This window comes from Myotis brandtii, unplaced genomic scaffold, assembly GCF_000412655.1.
Source record: "Myotis brandtii unplaced genomic scaffold, ASM41265v1 scaffold139, whole genome shotgun sequence".
Taxonomy (NCBI): Eukaryota; Metazoa; Chordata; class Mammalia; order Chiroptera; family Vespertilionidae; genus Myotis; species Myotis brandtii.
The window spans coordinates 431986-437083 of record NW_005354965.1 but is presented as its reverse complement, the minus strand read 5'-3'; positions in this window follow the sequence as shown (position 1 = coordinate 437083).

Below are 5098 nucleotides of genomic sequence, written 5' to 3'. Positions count from 1 at the left end.
CACACACACACACACACACACATACCCACACACTCACACATACACACACACTCACACACATACCCCCACACACATACATACACACTCACACACACTCACACACACACATACATACATACTCACACTCACACACACTCACACACATACCCACACACACTCACACACACTCACACACACACACATACACACACACATACCCACACACACTCACTCTCACACACACACACACTCACACACTCCCTTTTGTCGGGAGAAGAGTTCTGTTGATAAACCCGGGGTGGGGGGAGGGTGATGGGGAGGAGACTGCCTTCTGTCCCCACAGGCTGTGCCTGAAAAACAAACGAAGGTGCTGACCTGTCCTCCCAGGGGAGTGCAATAGCCTGGAGGCGGCGGCAGCCAAGGTTGCCGTGGTTCTGACTCAGTGGGTCTGGGTGGGAGCCGGGACTGGCCTTCCTCTCGTCCCCAGGCAGCCCTGGGCCTCACTCGGGAACCTCCGACTCCCAGCAGGCGTTGCTCATGCCCAGTGACATGCAGGCTGGGGACAAGCGCCGCAACTGCTCGGCTCAGAAGGGGAGAGGGGCCAGGGTCCCGGAAGAAGCGTGGAGAGGAGGCGCGGGGCCTGCTGACCTGAGCCCCGTGCTCTGTGAGATCCGACCCCCCCCCCCTTCCACACAAGGTGCCCGGCCCTCCAGCGCCCGGCAGGGAGGCAGGGAGGCCGGGAGGCTGGAGCAGCGGTGAGGCTGGGAGACACTGAGGCCCAATCCAAGGCCAGAGTGGGCCAAGGTGGAGGCTGTGTGTTTGTGCGTTTGGACCCTTGGACTCTAAGGCGTTCTCGGTCAGGGATACACAACCCACACCTGGCATCACCCCCAGGTGCACGCCCGCTGCGGCATTGCCCGCCGGCCCCAGCGCTCTCCAGCCTGGCACAGGCTGCCCCGTTGCATAAGCCTGCTAGTGCCGGCCAAAGGGCCTTTGCCCGAGGCCAAGGTTTCTTCGGGTTTCAGGAAGTGGGAGCCGGATTTCAGTTCTGATGAGGGCCAGGCAGGAGCCGCGTGGCCCTGGGCCAGGGGGTTGCTCCTCTTTCAGGGGGAGCCCTGAGCACCCCTCGTCCGAGTCCATGCCTTGTAAATCATACCTATATCTTCTCAAGTTACTGGTTTTGTTTTCTCCCAATAAATTGCTGGATCACATGGTACTTCTATTTTGAATGTTGTGAGAAAATAAATTGAATTAAAATGTAAGGAATTGCAGTCTGCCATCTGGGCCGGCTGTGTGCCCCCCTGGAGCCGTGCCAGCCTCGGCTCGGTTGACGTCTGGGGCCTCGCAGGTGTGGACAACGGCCTTTATTTGATGAGACCAGCACAGCCCGGTTTCTGTTGCTCCTGCTGGTAGTGAGGAGCCACCAGGGGCGTCCGGGAGGGAGTGCCTGACGGCTCAGCCGCCAGATGATTCCTAGGAAGGGGGGTGGGGGGGCTGAACAGGGTGGGGTGAGACCAGAGCCAGAGGCAGAGGGGCCAGAGACGTGATAAGGTCCGGGCCCAATGCCATGACTGCAGAAAAGGGGAGATACTGGAACTGGAACCTCACGCTTCAGCGGCCGCCTAGACTGGGGGGCACCGGGGGCAAAGTGAGCCCCCAGGTTTCAGGCTTGCGTGACTGGGTGGATGGTGGTCCCGTTCACCAGGAAAGCAAGGCGAGGGGTAAAGAGCTCAGTTCAGAACAGGGTGCACGTGGGGTGCCTGAGGAACCTCAAAATGTCAAGCTCGACGTGTCCAGTTGGACCTGGGTCTGACCCCGGGTCACTGTGAAGTCTGGGCTCTACATCAGACCTGACACACGCTGTGCGGTGGGTAAAGCCCCGGCCACTTCCTCCCTCAGGGCAGCTTCGTCTCCCTGCCTCTGGGCTGTGGAGGCAGCAGCCAGGAGCGGCAGGCGGGCAGGATGCTGTCCAGCCGGCGTGCGCGATGCTGTCGCTCGTCCCTCCGGCTGGAAGCCCTGTGAGCAGCGATGTGCAAACGGCTGCGTAAAGTTAAACCCCCTGCTGGTCCCCACCACGCAAGGTTTGCTTGTTTCTTTGTTGTTGTTGTTAATCCTCATCAGAGGATATTTTCCCATTGATTTTAGAGCGAGTGGAAGGCAGGTGGAGAGACAGAGGGAGAGAGAAGCATCGATGTGAGAGAGACACATGGGTGGCTGCCTCCCGTGGGCCCCCAACAGGGCTGGGGATCGAGCCTGAAACCAGGCGCATGCCCTCGACCAGAATCGAACCCATGACCCTTCAGACGCTCTAACCACTGAACAACCGGCTAGGTCCAAGTTTTCTTTTTCTTTAAAAAGCCCCAGCTTTATTACTATATAATTTACTATTAAGATACTCAGCCATTGTCAAGTGCACTTCAGCGGGTCTTTTCGGTAAGCGTATGGCATTGGCGACCATCACCAAAATGCCGTTTCAGAGCATTTCCATGAGCCCAGCAGTTTTCCTCACGCTGGTTTTGGCTCAATCCCTTCTCCCATCCCAAGCCCTAGGCAACCACCATCTGCTTTTTTCTCTACAAATGTGCCTTTTCGGGACATTTCTCACCCATGAGATGATACGGTACAATAGGGGCCTTTTGCATCTGACTCCTTCATTGCACGTGTTTCTGAGGTTACCCTAGGCCAGTGGTTGGCAAACCGCGGCTTGGGAGCCACATGCGGCTCTTTGGCCCCTTGAGTGTGGCTCTTCCACAAAATACCACGTGCGGGCGTGCACGTACAGTGAAATTGAAACTTCGTGGCCCGTGCGCAGAAGTCGGTATTTTGTGGAAGAGCCACACTCAAGGGGCCAAAGAGCCGCATGTGGCTCGCGAGCCGCAGTTTGCCGACCACGGCCCTACGCTATGGCAAGTCCTGCATTCACTCCTCTTTGCGTCTGTGCGGATTCCATTGATGGACAGAACACACATTGTCTTTCCACTCGCACATCGATGGACATTGGGATTTGTTATGGGTTGAGCTGTGTCCCCTCCAAACTCCTATGTTGAAGTCCTAGCCCCCAGGACCTGGGAATGTGACCTTGTTTGGAAACAGGGTTTTGTAGCTGCGATTAGCTAAGGTGAGATCACAGCGGAGTAGGACAGACCCCTATCCCAGCTGACTGGTGTCCTTATGAAGAACTTTGACACAGACGCACACAGGGAGGAGGCCACGTGACGATGAGGGCAGAGACGGGCGATGCATCTACAAGCCCAGGACCCAAAGCTCTCCAGGGACCAGCAGAGGCTGGGGGCGGGGCCTGGGGCAGACTGTCCCTCAGCCTCGGAGGGACCCAGCCCTGCCGACACCGTGATCTTGGGCCTCCAGCCCCCGACTGAGACTTCTCTGTTATGTAAGCCCCTCTGTGGTATTTGTTACAACAGCCCTCACAGGCTAATACTAGCTTATGTCCAGCCTGGGAATCAGATGAGTAACGCTCTGAGAACACTGGCGTGCATGTCTGTGTGGACATAGTTTCATCTCTCCTCAGTTTACTTTTTAAACTTAACTTTTAAAAAATACGTTTTTATTGATTTATTTTATTTTATTTTTTATTTTATTTTAGAGAGAAAGACAGAGGAATAGAGAGATAGAAACATTGATTAGAGAGAACCATCAATCGGCTGCCTTCTGCACACCCCCTATAGGGGATTGAGCCCCCAAACCAGGCCTGTACCCTGAATGGAATTGAACAGGAAGGGAGAAGGAGAGGGATAGAGAGTTAGAAACATCGATGAGAGAGAAACATCGATTCAGCTGCTTCCTGCACACTCCCTACTGGGGATGTGCCCGAAACCAAGGTACATGCCCTTGACCAGAATCGAACCTGGGACTCTTCAGTCCACAGGCTGACGCTCTATCCACTGAGCCAAACCGGTCAGGGCTATTGATTTTTTAGAGAGAGGGAGGGAGAGAGAAAGACAGAGAGAGAGATTGGCTGCCTCCTGCAAGCCCCACACTGGGGATCGAGCCCAGTATGTGCTCTTGGTGTATGGGACGATGCTCAACCAACTGAGCCACACCGGACAGGGCTTAAACTTTTAACTTAAAAAAAATATATTTTTTTTAAATTGATTTCAGAGAGGAAGGAAGAGAGAGAGATAGAAACATCAATGACGAATGAGAAACATCGATTGGTCGCCTCCTATGTGGCCCCAACCTGGAATCGATGTGGTGACCTCCTGGTTCATGGGTCCACGCTCAACCACTGAGCCACACAGGCTGGGTAAGAGCAAATTCTTAAGTGTCACTTGCTGCCATTTGAAAATAATCTGTGAGAAGTTCATGAAGTTCTTTAACCCACACCCCCACCCCAGAATTCCCCGTCTTCTCTCCTCCTTCCCAGTTCGGTGTGGATGGGTTTGTGAGCTGCGTGTTCTGTGCTGGCGTGTTCTGTGCTGGCGTGTTCTGTGCTGGCGTGTTCTGTGCTGGCGTGTTCTGTGCTGGCGTGTTCTGTGCTGGCGTGTTCTGTGCTGGCGTGTTCTGTGCTGGCGTGTTCTGTGCTGGCGTGTTCTGTGCTGGCGTGTTCTGTGCTGGCGTGTTCTGTGCTGGCGTGTTCTGTGCTGGCGTGTTCTGTGCTGGCGTGTTCTGTGCTGGCGTGTTCTGTGCTGGCGTGTTCTGTGCTGGCGTGTTCTGTGCTGGCGTGTTCTGTGCTGGCGTGTTCTGTGCTGGCGTGTTCTGTGCTGGCGTGTTCTGTGCTGGCGTGTTCTGTGCTGGTGTGTTCTGTGCGGGCGTGTTCTTTTTCTTTCTAAATAAAAAGCATAGACTCCGCCCTCCTGAGCCCCTCCTTTTAGAAACGTTCTCTCTGCCGAGCCCTCTCCTCCCTAGTCCTTTGTGCCCCATGTGCGTGGTTTCTGTGGCACCTTCAGCCCCCCTCCGCCCCCCAGTGTTTCTGGGTGAGGGGACCGGCTGACCCTGGTGGGGCCCGGTGGGGGCCCCGTGCAGACGGTGGCAGAGGCTGGGGGGCGTGGATGGATGTCTGGTGGGCAAACTGGGCCGATACTGACTGGGTGGACGGTGTCATGCGGAGCCTCGGAGCTGCCAGGCGGGCCACGTGCATGCAGCCCAGGGCACCTGGAGG